This window comes from Cardiocondyla obscurior, linkage group LG23, assembly GCF_019399895.1.
Source record: "Cardiocondyla obscurior isolate alpha-2009 linkage group LG23, Cobs3.1, whole genome shotgun sequence".
NCBI classification, from domain to species: domain Eukaryota; kingdom Metazoa; phylum Arthropoda; class Insecta; order Hymenoptera; family Formicidae; genus Cardiocondyla; species Cardiocondyla obscurior.
In genome coordinates this window covers 1,855,648-1,870,992 of record NC_091886.1, presented here as the reverse complement: position 1 = coordinate 1,870,992, position 15,345 = coordinate 1,855,648, and the positions used below count along the sequence as shown (strand labels likewise).

General features: G+C 45.1%; 1 protein-coding gene across 6 annotated transcripts in view; it reads right to left on the bottom strand.

Annotated features, from left to right (window-relative positions):
- The window catches only part of Prosap (SH3 and multiple ankyrin repeat domains prosap), a 104,523-nt gene that overhangs the window by 62,020 nt on the left and 27,158 nt on the right, over positions 1–15,345 (bottom strand). For all 6 annotated transcript variants that reach the window (XM_070671314.1, XM_070671309.1, XM_070671316.1 and 3 more), the window contains exon 2: positions 3,086–3,147. The gene's annotated coding sequence lies outside the window, so the exon portion shown is untranslated. The remainder of the gene's footprint in view (positions 1–3,085; positions 3,148–15,345) is intronic.

Sequence of the window (15,345 nt, the reverse complement as noted above, 5' to 3'; positions counted from 1 at the left end):
ATTGCTTTCTGGTCTGATATTCATATGGAACATGCAGCCGCTGAACTGTTGGCATCATGGAAAATGAATCGTCGTTCGATTCTTGTCGCTCCGAGCTCTCGTGTGCACCTTTCCACGCATCGATGCGTGCATTCGAAACGCCGGAGAGACTTCTAACGCTCAACGGCGGCGAACGTTACAAGGAGAGTTACCTGGTCCCGGATGACTTGTTAATAAACCGCCGCGCGGTTCGGCTCGGTATCGCGTGTCACGAAATTCCATTTGTCTGACTCACACGCGAGAGAATGCACGTAGTCCGTATACACGCGTTATTATGCACGCGTGCGTGTCCGCGTGCAAACACGCGTGCGGTTATCCGTACTGGCGATCTACGTGCGCAAATATATCGTATTGTACACGTTAGACACACCGGCGTCGTATCAAACCGATAGAGAGATTCCGCGAGGCTCTTGGACGTTCGATCGCCGTCAACGTTCGAGCTTTCACGTCGAGTTTTCGAATATCAGGTGCAAAAATCAGTTAAAAGAAAAACTTTCTTCGTTCAACGTTAATTAAATTGTAGTAATTGCAGAAAATATTTTTAAATACGTAAATATATCCACGACCTTTGTATAATTATATGAAATAAATTGTAAAAAAGAGTAACTATGTATACCGTAAAGAAAAATATATTTGTCGAAGATTTGTCGAAATTGCGTTATTCATTTATGCTTCTCTCTCCCGATAAAAATCCCGATTAATCATAATTTAATTTACGAATTATAAAGCACACGTGTGGTTACCATATAACTGACCATCTCTTACATAAATTATCATTAGCTCTCCGAGGATGATTTCGGGTTAAGGTTAAATATTTAATCCTTCACATTATAATGAAGGCCGTTATGAACTATAATCTTCGTAACACCGTGACGCGGGCAAATCCGTGATAGAACCTGTCGACCGAAAAGCAATCAGTGCAATCAACACACGGTAATGATTGGCCGGCTTAATAGGACCGGCGCGTGATCTTAAACACGTGTCTTGAACGCGAGCGGAAGAAGGTGAACGTACCTTTACCAACGTCGCGGATACTGTTCTTCGGCCTGCTCGTACGAGGCTGGTACAGGCGTGCTGTTACATTCGCGTGTTTTCCACTCACGTGAGCGCTGCGTAATGCTTAATATTTCACTTAGGTACGCGCGAAACGCGGCTGCTTTTCACGATTACCTGCCCGCCGACCATACTCAAAGGCGCGTATTACTCTCCGGCCGGAACAAAAAAGAAAAAAAAAAAACCCCGCCATGAAGTAACTAAAATATGAAACGAGAACTTGATCCGTCCTTGATAAAAGCGAGAAGGATAGCCGTTGGATCAAGCGTAATCTCGCGCGATGCAGTTTCTTGCACGTGGGCACGTATAACGCGAGCGGGTTCCGATTGGTTATGCAACCGAGGCGACCTTTCGTGCCCGAGAAGGTGGTGGCGTCGCAAAAAATTATGTCCCATTTGTTTCGATACATCGAAACATCCCTATTAAAACGTTTCTCGTGTCAGCAGGAAACGTAATCGCGCGATAAAATAGCGGTTATATTTCTGCGGGGCGTCGCGCGACGTGCTCGCGTGACAGCTGCTTTTTACATGAACAATGTTACGCGGGGCTCAGCTAGCTGACAAAATTAAAAAGAAGCAAGTTATATACATCGCCGGCCGAGGGCCGGTGGCATAAAACGCCGCGCTTTAAACCTAATTTATTCAAAACGGGTTCGCTCCGCTGAAGTTGGCTCGTTTTTACGTAACATCGACGAAAAATGTGAGGAGAAACGCGGCGGGAATTATGAAAGGCAAGTTAGTCATTTACATTATTATTCTCGTAAAGTAGTTACCTACCGGTGCACGCCCTTCGTAGCGAAAGGGCTAATTAGGCGAGAGCGTACCGGAAGATTAGAGCGACCGCTCGAGCCTTCCCCGCGTCTCCGCCAAGTAGTAACGGTAAATCGAGATCAGTCCCACCTCCGGGCGAATCGAACGACGACGGAGACGAGCGATACGCTCGCATTATCTCTCCGCTGACATTCCGCATTTACATTTACAACGGCGGATTATCCTAGGCGCTTGAATCGCCGCGCTTCGATGTTCGCGGATAGAACGAAATTTCTCTGATTGCACAACCCATGGGGACCAGTCCAATTTACGGAAGGTGGCTAATGGAGCGGAATCGCGGACACGTTCGACTACTCGCACGGGCAGAACCGGCGTGATTACACAGCGGGCCATAATTAATATTTAACAGTACCGTGGGTGAGGGTTTGCACAATGCGAGAGCACGTTAACGAGCAATCGTGTAATTCCAGGCAAATGATATAACCCACTGTGGGCTGTCCTAGTTACCGATAGAAGGGGGAGAAGGGGGGGAAAAAAAGAAGAGGAAGAAACAGCTATCGGTTACGGAGCAACACCGGGCGCGGAGTAACGCAACGCAGGCCGGTTTAGGTGGGTGGCGATACTCTATAATGTATGGAGCGCGATTTCCATACCGCTGAGCGACAATGAGCGTTCCTCGAGCGCCTCGCGTCGGATATATCGCGTAAATTTCGCGTCACGCTTCATCGTACCTATCTCGGGAAGAAAGTAAGTCTAAGGTGAAGTAGGGAGATAAATGCCCTCCGGAGGAACAGCAAAGAAAATCTGAGAGACAACAGAATCGTTCTTATCCGGCATACGTAAGAGATGTTCCGTGTAAAATTGAATAAAGCTGAAAACCGATTTGCGCGAGTAATTCAATTTTTCGTGCTCCCAGACGTGAAAGGCGCGCAACGTAAAATCTTCTTGCGGCGCGTAACAAGTTTAAATTAGATTTGTTGACATATTCGAGAAACAATAAGTTCATTGTGTGCAAAGTCGATTAACGACGAGCATCAAAGAACGCGGGGTAAAAAAAAAAAAACCGAGGCTGCACCGTTACATTTTCGTCGGCACGAATTTGTAGAAAAACCATTGATCCTACTGTCTCGATAAATCGATACCACCGACGGCGCGCAGCGTGCGTCATAAATAATTTATCTCACGAGACTAGCGCACAGTACAAAGAGAGGGGATTTACTCACCATAATCGGAGCGCGATCTCGCCGCTCGGATGCAGAAGAAGGTGATCCGCCGACCGCAGCATCTGCAACAAGAGAGAAAAATTTCTTTCATCCGTGCTAATTCACCGTTAGATCTATCGGCGTGATATGCTTCCGGCACCGTGCACGCAAACGCGGCGCTCATCGAAGGAGCGGAAAAAAAAAAAAAAAAAAAAAAATAAAAAAACAGGAGGGATGATAAAAAAAAAAAATACCTCCAGGAGGTCGGAAATATCGTAAATTTCAGAACGACAAGAGAACGTGATCGCGGTAAAACTGGAATCCCTCGTGCGAGGAAAGCGCACTACTCTGCGCCTCGCCGTCGTCAATAAAATCGCAGAAAGGACGACGCTGACCTCTCCTCGCAGCGCGATGAGACGACGATTCCCCGTGGACCCCGGACTCCACGCTACCCCGGGTTGTTAACGCGAGGATATTTCCGCGGGGAAATAGTCCCGCGCGGCGCGCCTTCCTGCGAGATTATCTCTACCTCGGGATCATTGAGGATCGCATAAATAAAGTGCAATTCAAGAAACGAGCGCGCTACATTTACCGAAGAGGGAGAGGGAGAGAATGCGCATTACCGGGACGCGAGACGAAAGGGCGGTAAAAATGAGATCTAGATTCTGGCTGCGACAGCGGTCTCGCAAGCCTAACGCGAGACACGTACACCGGCGTGCACAAAAAAAATTCTTTAGCGGTCGAGATCTACATTCTTTTTTAAAGAACCAATACTGTTGAATTATTCATTTTACTAATATATACGTACTTATACATCGCGACTTGTTAACTGTTGGCTTCAAAAAAGTATCGGCGTTAGAAAAGAATATTACTTTGAGCCCTTGGCTCACCTTTGAAGAGCGCGGTGCGTGTCGAACGAGATCACACCGGCCGACCTTTTTCCGGGAATCATTCGGATATCGTGCAGGAAATCGTAGTTTGTAGGGAGGAAGCGTCGGTTCCGTTTCGGGCAAACGGAATTAACGTCGTTTATTTTTTCCCAGTCTCGAAAATCTTAAGTTCAGCCCCGCGCCACGCTATCGCTCCCTTCGCAGCCGCAAATTAGTGCGCTATAATTTCGCCGCGGCGTACATTAATCTTCTTATCGTTCGACGGGGAAATAAACCAATCGCCGGGGTTAATAATGTTACTCCGCTATCACGTGAATGTTCACATATTATTAAACAATTACAGCCCCGGCGGGACAATGGTAAGAAGCGTGTGAATAACGTCGCTCAATAATCCCGGCGCACTTTTTAGCTCCGCAGTTATTATTTCTTTCGACACGTGGTGGTTTAGATTTCTATTCGCACGATCGTTAGAGATCAGACCTTGAAGCGCATTGCGGCGGCTGTTCGAAGATTCGCCGCTCCCTTCTGACAAAATCAAACGCGCCGAACGGGAGAGCGCGTGCAAAATTCTGCCCGCATCGTTGAACGTAAATGATATACGCATAAAGAGACACGGCTCTTGAGAAAATTATAATTCGGCCTGCGAGTAGCGTTACACGATACGATCGTTATCTATCGCCAACTTTTCTAGATTATTAAACCTAGCGCGACACCGACCGGGGTAACGTTATAAAATCAAAGGAGGGATAAAGTGCCGGTGCGCGAGATAGCCAGCGTGCATAATAGTGTCGGGTGATAAGCAGATAAGAGCCTTAGAAGCGTGCATATTCGGTGTCAAGTTTTCGTATCACATGCCTAGTTGAACGATCTTAGATTACGAGTAACGATACTTATGGGAATTGACGGGCTCACTTTCTAGACGGTAAAACTAAATGCTCGTGCAACAGCAAGCGGAACAATACGTACTCGACGAAATGCTCGATGGAATCTTTACGAGACGCGAGTCCTTTCTCCGTTGTAACGAAAGAATTGTCTTACGGCGATAATTAATAATTTCCACGGTGCATATATTAAAAATGTAAGGCCAGTAAAAAAAATTAAAAAATAAAAGAAACGATTGTGTCGTTATTTATATAGAGGAAGTTCGCACTTTGTATGCACTTGAAAAGAGGGCAGACTGATATAATATTTATGAAGTCATCGTTATGCTGCCAAATTGAAAGAAGACGACGAGAAGTTGATCCTCGCATTCGAAACGCTATCGTGCAGGTCCTCAAAGTTCCCGTTATCCCAACACTTGCAGATCGTTATTATCACCGTTATTATTATTACAGTGCCCGATACGAGCGCATCGCGTAACAATAGCCGCCCGTGTGCACAAGTCAGCGCCGAGTAATGCCTTCAATTTTGAAATTAGCATACACGACCCGGCGTGCTCATCAATCTGCTTACGATGTCAAAGTTTACAGTAACCAGGTCGGTAAGCGCGGCGCCTTTATTAAAATTCCATTAAAATAATTCAATTTACGGGATAATAATCGCTCAAAGTTCCGTCGATATTAATAGCGGCCGATAAACGCCCGCGAGTTTATTTTAATAATTAACAAACCGTATCGCGGGACGATTTGACGATACCGAACCTTGTTCCCCGCAAAGGCGGATTGACCTAAATTATAATTGACTCACGTCGCGACCGCCGGTACTTTCTCGCCACGCGCGCTTTTCATCGTTTAATTTACGTTCCGCTATTGCTAATGGTATACGCGTGCTTATCGATCTTTGAAATATTAATACACATCATTACTAAGCAAAGCGATAACCGGACATGGTATTATAAACCTCCGCAAGCCCCTGCATCATTTCGCTTCTGCGATCACGGTGCGGCCGCGGCATCTTTGCCGATAAACGACAACAACGGCGGCTATAACGACGACAACGGTAGCGTGTAAAACGCGGGTGTGCTTATCCGTGGCGCGGGGAGATTTAATCTGACCGGCTATTATATACGTGACGTACAATAACGTCCGCTCTCGGTCCGCGCGGTGCTTACGGGGCGAGCGAATAGAGACGTTCGAGCGTGCAACCGCGTTGCTCGTGCGATGCAAAATCGATACTTTCCCCCGGCGTGCCGTGTCGAGCGGTGCCGCGGGTGTCTCGCACTGACCTATCGGGCGCATCGGGTAACTGGGTGAACCCCGTACGAAGGCGATAATAAATTAATCATCTAGTTATCGCGCACATGGGCGTAATGACTACTTTGCAACCTTGTTGCGGCATACGCTGCCTGGTCGGTTTCCTTCGATCGACCGCACGGGTTTCCGACGCGCTCGTCTTTCCCGAGGACTCGCTGCGTATATTAGATCGAAACTGCCCGGCGGTTCTCTCTCTCTTTCTCCGCAATCCGCATGAATTGTTTATTATTGTACGTGTGGCGCCCCATTATCATTAACGGATCCGTGAGTACGATTGGAATTATCTAATAATTGCAGCCTGCCTTTGATTTATGCGCGTACTTACTTTTCGAAATCGCCTCAATCACGCGAAACCTCGAAATGCTCATAACAACGACGCGCTTAATAGCCGCGCGCGGACGATATCCGACCCGTTTACGCGCGCGAATGTGCGTGCCGAGGCGCATTTTGATCGAAAAACGACACGGGACACGTAGTAATCCCCGCGGAGAGTTTTACGACGAGACAGATTTTACGCGTCTCGTAGGTTTCACCTCGTTATATAGTTTTCCTACGCCGCTGAACGCGAGAAGCCGCGCGCCGCACACACTCGTGCGTGTACCTTTAAAGGCGCGTCCACACATGCGCCGCGCCCGGGGAAGGCCGATGGAAAAAGCACGGGGTTGCGCATGCAACACGGGATCGGCTATAAATAGAAATGCAGGCGCATTATTTCCATTTAATCCACAGAAATTGCGGGACGTCGCGCCGCTCGCGCGCAAGTTCGGGGACCGGTTCTCGCTAAGCGGCGTCTCCGCGCGACGCGCCTTTTAATGCGCCTTTAATGAAGAGGTTCCCACGAATATCCTAATTACCTGCGCGAGATTATTACTCGGCGTATGCGCTCACTGTTGAACGCCCCGGCATCTATTCGATCGACGGCCAAACCCACCCCGAGAAATTGATTGTAAAATTAAACGCGAACGAAGGTCTTAATGGCTCATCAGAATTCGCTAATTGCCGAACGACGGGCGAGATAAGGTGTGTGAAATCGAGGCGAGGCTGAGACGCGAGTTGCGTTGGCACATATCGCGCGATTAAAACTTCATCTCACTCGTAATGGTTTTTTTTCCCTTCTCCCCCCCCTTTTTTTTCTTTCCTTTTTTTTTTTTCTTTGGTTTAATCACGTTTCGTCACACGTCGTTCGTGAGGCTGATACCCAGCTGCACGAAATCGTACGATAATCCGTCTATAACATTCGTCTTGCGGGTTTACTAATTTGGAGCGAACGAGTGAAAGGGGGACCGGTCAAATAATTTCGCTGATAGTCGCAGCCTGTTGTTAAGTGTGCGCGTACGGCGAGAGGCCGCCGCTTAAATCGCGAATGGTAATACGACGGTGATCGTAATGCGATATTAAGTATAATATACGATTTCCAAGTTAACGACGGTGCAACTTGCCATCAGTCCCCAACGAGCTTAAACAAAGAGGAAGGTCACCGTGCGTCTGGCTAGTATCGTAAATTAAGATACACGATGCTCCAAAGCATATAATTCTACGTAAAGAACTATTAAAACAGCGATTATAGAAATAATGAAAATTAAAGCGTTTGAAGCACGATTAACATTATATAATTCTATTTTTATTTTCAATACCGCGATGGCAATTTAAGTTCAACATTCTTACGTTAAAGATTGATCTCTTCTCGTGCATCGCAAGTAAAAAGTTTGGATATTAAATTCTTTCCTTTCGGGACTTGCGAACAAAAATAATGATACGCGACGTAGGATATGTACTTTTTTTTTTATCGAATATTATCGCCCCTTCGCGAGAACGTGCAACTCATCACCCACATCGAACGTCTTTGACTTTGACACGTGCGATATTTTCATCCATTAGAAAATATATACGCGACGCGTCAACGCGTCGTGCGTACGACGCAGTGAAACGCACGAGGGGAGGGAAGGCGTTTACGATATCTGTCGATAGTTTTATAGTTCGCATCCGCATTATTACGCGTGCGCGTATCGGAGGGTAGATCCGCGCTAGATATAAGCCAAGCCGACGAGCGAAGAGAGAGAGAAAAAAAAAAGAAAAAGGAAAATAGCTCGCGAGATTAATGGAGCCGATCGGCCGCCTCGCGCACTCACGACGATAGGTCGGGATTCTCAACACTTTCACCGAATAATACGTCGACACGTAACGATCGCTAATTGCATCTCATAATTTTAATTAAGCCGCGCCGCGCGCGAGGCGTGTCGGCGAGGAAACGGAAATTCCTGCAATCAGCGTCGTTGCAGGAAGAACGTGAATAAGCGATACTTCCACGCGCGTAGCGCCTTCCGCGAAGATTCATCTCGCGTACTTCGAGTAAACAAGCTTCAAGCGGGGTCTTTCGCAATGCCTTCCGATATTTCATTCGCGATTGCGTAACCCAACGCTTTCCGGACGAGATCGGCCCCGCGTTATTAGTTATAGAATTTTTTTCGAACCGTCACCGGCAGAATTACGCTGCCACGTTGAAGTTTATCGTTCCATTGTCGAAGATAAACCCGGGAACGGGGTGATAAAACATTTTCGAGAAATGCGTGAAAATTTATTACTTTTACTCGCCGCTCGGCAAAACGATGAAGTAATACGTAAAATAATTATACCGTTTTGACATCCACGGTTACATAATGTGGAAGATATGAGCGCGACTGACTGATAAATGGAGGACATAATTATGGCCTTTAATGGATTCGTATTGCAGCCCGGAGAAAAGGTTTACGAGACGAATCTTAAAATGTTAATGGGCATCCCACCCTCCGCAAAGAAAAATGCGAGGCGCATCGGCACCTCATGGGAATGCCGAGCTATGAATTCTCTCGCGGGAAACAATACCATGGAAAAAGAAAAAGAGATCACTTATGAAAATATGCAGAGAATATACAAAAATTTTATGAGACTTCCACACTTGTACGAGCGACTCTTAATTCCACTTGGACGCGATCTCACAATTCTCTCGGCGGATCTCATCGGTTTTGAAAATCCTCCTCGTAAAATATCGTAGATCTCCTCGATCCCCGCGACGCGGTAGATAAGATTATAACGAGAAACTATCGCCTGAAGCGAGCTTTTCCGTCGTCGTTATCTTTCGGTTCTAAAGTTATACTTTAGCTTTTTAGTTATACTTTAACGTAAGAGAAACCTTTCGATCTCGATTTACTATCGTAATACTTCGGATCCAGTCCGATGTTGCTTTAATCCACGCGGATAGTAATCGTTTATCGTTATCATACCTTTCTTATGTTAATCCCTTCATTCAAATTCAATGATCGATATTATAACCCGGCGACTAGACGTTTTCTTAAAAAAAAAAAATAATTTACAAGATTGGAATGTAGAAAACTTCTGTCAAAAATAATTATTAAGTATTGAAAATTAGTGACAAAATAATGCCCGCAAGCTCATTGCTCAATAACGAAAGGATGAAGCAAGAGATTAAAATCGGTGCGGCGTGAATCGATTTCCTATCTCGGGGCGGATTAATCGCTGATAGAACACGTGGGCCCGGATCATTCTGCCTACACTTCGTACGCGGTCCACGCTTCGCCGGTATGTAAGTTCGAGTGGGTTACACCACATATGTACTTTCTTCGTTAACCCATTGCCTGACAGAACTAGCGCGTAAAGAAAGAGAGAGAGAGAACGAAAGAAGAAAGACAGAAGGAGAGCAACGCGAAGAGATCAGCGTTACAAAATTAGATATACGCGCAGCTTTATGTCGGCTCGTATACACGCAATGATACCGCTCGTATTTTTACGCAATACAAGCTCGCCCGTATATGATTATAAGCGTCGGCTACGAAAAGGTGAGCGAATGTATTTAAACAAGATGCTGCGATCTCAAAGCTGAATAATTACCTAGAATAATGTTCGCCTTATTTTTTTTTTTTCCTACGAGATACAATCACTCGTGCTCGTAAATTTCTTTTGTCTAATATGAAAATGATATTCAATCGCAGCGACGTCGTATAAACGATTCGTTATTAAGTACGTAACGACGTGGATTAATGTTTTATTAAGTAAACGAGTAATTTTTTTTTTTAATGTCGGCTGTGCCCGTGTTAGCAAATTATAAACGATCGATTGCGCAAGATAAATTTTGCCGAAAGGTGTGTCACTCTTTATCTCCCTTCGTTTCGGATTTACCGTAGCGGCAGGGTGTTACTTCAAGATAGAACGCGAGTGAAATTAATTAAATCTGCCATCAAGGCAAGTCCGATTAAAATATTCATGCACCGTAAATACGTGGGAAAAATGCCTATCTTGTTTTCCATTTATGAATAAATTTAATCGGTCACATATATCTTAATAAAATAGTCGATGAATTAAAAAGCGCGATGGAAACAAGAGAGAGAGAGAAAAAAAAAAAAAAAAAGTATATTATTTTTAGAGATCACTTTAGGAGTAGCTGGCTTCTCATAGAAATATAAATGGAAATAACTCGCTCAACGAAGTATAAAAAGCGCATTAAAATCTTCGGCGTGACGGGTGTCGTGTACGCGACATGCGAGAGCGCATAAATCTCGACGTTGACGCGTACGCCACGCCGTGCATTTCCGACCATTGTGCCATCCGCGCTTCCCGGTTTTCTCTCCTCTCGTACGGCCGACGCTTCCTCGCCGCGTAATTGGGAAGTTTCCGAGAGGCTCGTTCGTTCAATGATCGGTCGATCGATCGATACCGCCGTCGCGGTAGCGTCGCGGCACCGCAGTCTGCGCAAGAACCTTGGAATTCCGCAAATTCCTGCGGTACCGTTTGACGCACCCTGCGTGTACGCTTTACACGCGAGAGCTTCTTTCGACACTACGTGCAGATTCTCCACGGTCAATGGCGTAGACGAAGGGGAAGCTTCTTCGATTCCGAATAAAAGATTTTGTTGCGGAGATCCCTTGACACGACTTCTCTCTTTTTTTCCTTTTTTTTTTTTCTTTTTTTTTATCGAACCGGCGAGGTAGATAAGATTCCCATTCATCAAATATATCGCCAACAGTGCCCACTAATTTATCTGATACGGATTACGAAGCTGACGCATAAAATAAATATAATACGCGGCGCATTTTTAATGAGTCAACCACGTGTTTGTTCTACGGCGCGATATATAATCGATTTTGCTGGATCGCCGATCCAGCAGTTGCGCAAAATGTAAGGGATTCTTGATTAATTTCGAGGCCTCCACTTACGCTATTGACTCGGGATGCACAGTCGCACGGCCACGCACCGCACTGTCGGGCACAGAGGCCCGCGCGTGTACACATATCTTTAATATCTTCGCGGCGAATCGACATTCATTAGGATGCATTGGCATTCTTTCTGGGCATACATACTCGGGGGAAGGAGCGAACGGATAATGGTAGAATCTCTTCCTCGTGCGGTCTTAACGACCAAGAAGTCTACTATCCCGCACATCCCTAACGTCCTGTATTGTACTTCCGCCGATTAGCTACGAACAACGACTAATAGCCCAAGTTATCATTTTGCCGGCGTACATCCGCATAAATCAGATTGCTATTCCTGATAATTTATAGCCCCGCAAGTATAAAATTAATCAAGCCAGCATCTAAGAATATAAGTTACACAATGCACAAGACTCGTTTGGAACTGCAGCGGTTAGATAAAGAAATTTAATTCATTTTTAAATAATTATAAACAAACATTAATTATAATTTCGCCAGTATTTATTATAATTGCACGTGTAAATTATATTTGACTTCGAGTACGGCTTGTAAAGCAAATAAAAAAAATAATAATAATAATTACACCGTGGAATTAAGTGCAGGGACGCGGGATTTTTACCGGGCCGCGTAACAAATCGTCGGTATGCAGAAATAAATCGATTCATCGCGTCCGTATGCGGCGCAGCAACAAGAAGAAGTGCTGCTGCATCGAATGACGTCAGCAGTGACGATTGATTAGGCGGAAATAAGCACCAAGGAGCCCATATAACCCCGCATTAGCCTAATGACCGCGAACGCAGGTGATCCGGTGATCTACGATCGATGTTCTTTCTCTCTCTCTCTCTCTCTTTCTTTCCCTTTTAAGCTCGCAACGAGGTATCCGCGGTGGATCTTATGGATAATCGCCACGGGATCACGGTCACGGATCCTGAGCTCGCGCTCGCATTCGTCGTATACGCGTGTTTCGCGAGATAACAAGTTGCTCGCGCGTTCTCGTATCGTTGAATGCGCTCTCGCGAGGCGCGTACATACGCGCCTGTTTATTCAAAGTTAAAAGGGGGAGAGAAGAGCGACGCGGGCCGATAAGGTAATTTATATTCCACGTTAAATACACACCGGGGCCCGTTTTCTTCGGCCGCTAGTCTAGTAATGACGTTGCTTGATAAAGAACCTTAATCAAGCCCGCGGATGATAAAGCGGACCTAACGAAGATGTAAGCCCGGCGATTAACCGCGTTGGAAAATCCTGGCTGTCGGTTATCGAGATATTGATGCGCGTTTCATTGCGTCTACCGGGAGTATATTTGTTTTCACCGGAGCATTTGTCTGTCACGCGATGATCGAGAACGCCGCGGGTCCGAGGCTCGCGTATTCCGAAATTATTTACTCCCGGCGCAAATCCTTCTTTATATCACCGAGACGTGTATTCGCGAAAATTGATATTTGCGGTTATTGTTAATCCAGACCGCCAGGCCGCGCCAGGCAGCTTTTGCGAGCCATCGATTAATTATTAAATTCCTGCTCTATATCTTTTAACATATTCGATGATTATCTATGCCGTTTGTGCGGGGTGCGCCACTTATCATCCCTACTCGACGACGTGATAAAAATGAATTCCCACGCGTGTCGCTTTAAAAGCAACGATCGGCCACGGTCTCCTATACGTCGAGCTCGCATTGCGCGCTATTACAAAGAGAGAACGTAATTGTAGCAAATTGCAAATGCGGGATACATAATGCAAATGTCGAGCCAAAATCGATGAGCGTTACAAGCTTGCGAAACGGTCCTCGAAATAAACGAAATGGGAGAAATTCAATTAAGGGCGTGCGCACGGGCCGGCAGACAACTAAATCAGCTGAATGTAAAAGCGAGAGCCCCGCGGACTGTTATTTTACGTTACGAAAAACGGACGACGAATCGATAAGCGGGCAATTAATCGGTATTGGATCCAGTTGAATTAGCATTTAAAGGACCTGACGCCTTTTAAGACCAGGGGCTAAACGCAAAACGGCATGGAAATTCATTAAAGGCAGAATTAATAACTCCACCGTCCGTCCATCAGTCTAATATGACTGTCTTTTACATTCCAGACCCTTAGGCAAGGGCTAAAGTCCTTTCGCGGGGCGAAAGAACGTTCCCGCTTCATCTTCCGCGCCTTCTCATTCTCTTACCTTCTCGAACGGATCTCGTTCTCTCGGATCAAAGAGAAATCAGATTCCCTCGGTCTCTGTATTCATCTCGCTGATGCGAACCATTATTATCGCTCCGCGCGTATTCGCGGAGCGATTTAACAATACAAATCGATACGGAAGACAACGGTTCATTCACAACTGTGATAGTATTTTTTTTTTTTTTTTAATCGTACAAAGGCCATTCTTGAAACATTATTACAGCAAGCTAAATTAACTTTCAACGCTACGCGCTAAATATCTCAAAAACGCAGGTTGAAGCAAGTTTCTTTTTTTTCTTACATCGCTGCTCTATTTCCACTTGAATAAAAAGCGAAAGTGAAAATCGACGATATTTACTTTTTGTTTAATGAATTTTCACGTAAATCCCACGACTTTAAGTATTCATGTATGTACATACGATTTATTCAAATTACATTTAGATCGTATATTCACGATACGGAGTGCATTGCTTCAATAGCTCCGCCGTTTATTACGTTTTTATCCGTGCAGGAAATAAATAGCGGACCGTCCCGCTTTTATTTATCGTGCAAATACCATTCAAGAATCTACCGTGCCATCGAATTTCCATTTGCACAAATTGTCTGTCGGAAGTGCGACTTCCGATTGTCCGCGACGATCATTCTACATAATGCACGGTCGATCGCCTTAAGGCTGTAATATATTTATCGTTACTAGAATCTCATTTCAAAAGCGTATCGGTTAAAATACTTGAAATGAAACGTACATTATTTTTAAATATTAAACAGTTACATTTTCATCGGAAATAAATTTTAGAAGTGCAAGAAGAAGAACGATGCGCAACGATGCGAGAATGCATCCTACAATCGTCGGGAAAAAAAAATTAAATTATTAATTTCAAATAAAATAAATTCTACATACACAAATAAATAAATCGTAATTAAATCAACGTTCGATAACTTCGTTCGGGCTAAGAATTTTTCATGCTTCAAAATGCAATTATTTAAATTGCACGAAAGTATTTCCACCGAGTGTTTTCTTTTTTTTTTTCTGGTTAGAAACGCGACTATACGATTTGCATACGAGCTTGAATCTCGAACGGAATAACGCACACGCAATTTGTAAGGCAGCAAGTTCATGTTCGCAAAGATAACGCATTCCATACGCTCAGTCTATAATACTAGAAGTATCGCATCTACGAATACTCTCTCTTTCTCTTAATTTCTCTTTCTCTCTCCGTCTCGAGCACGGTATTCGAATGCAATTAGAAAGAAAACGGCGTGGCGCGACCGGCGAGCAGGCAGTTATACGAACAATGCTCGATTTATATGTTGGGCGATCAAAGCACGAGCAACTTTCTAGTCGCGTGTTGCCAAGTAGCTAGTAAATCGCTCGCGGCGTTCCGCGCCTAACAACTAACGCAGACTGCATGCAATAACAAACAACGTTAACCCAGAAAGATAGAAAAAGCCGAGCTCTTATCTGCAAGCGCTCGTGCGCGATGCATATTTCTGCACAAAAGACCGCGCTTAAAGAAAACAAGAAAAAATAACGAAAGTATCGTTGATTAATTTAAAAACGTATCACATTATATTTGAAGCGGCGGTAAAAAATTTTGGACTCGCAAGAAGACGCGATCAATTAGCGCAACTCAGACTATATTTCACGAAGGGAGAGCTCGGCTTTTTCTACGTTGGCCACGATCGCCGTCGCGCCACCACCTACGCTCGAACACGATCGTTTGAGAACAAGCCAATTTCGAGTAACGAGCGCAGACGAGGAGGAAAGTCTCACCTCGAAGAAGGGAGAAATAAAGAATGCGAAAAAGCCGCGCGCGTCTTTACGGTAT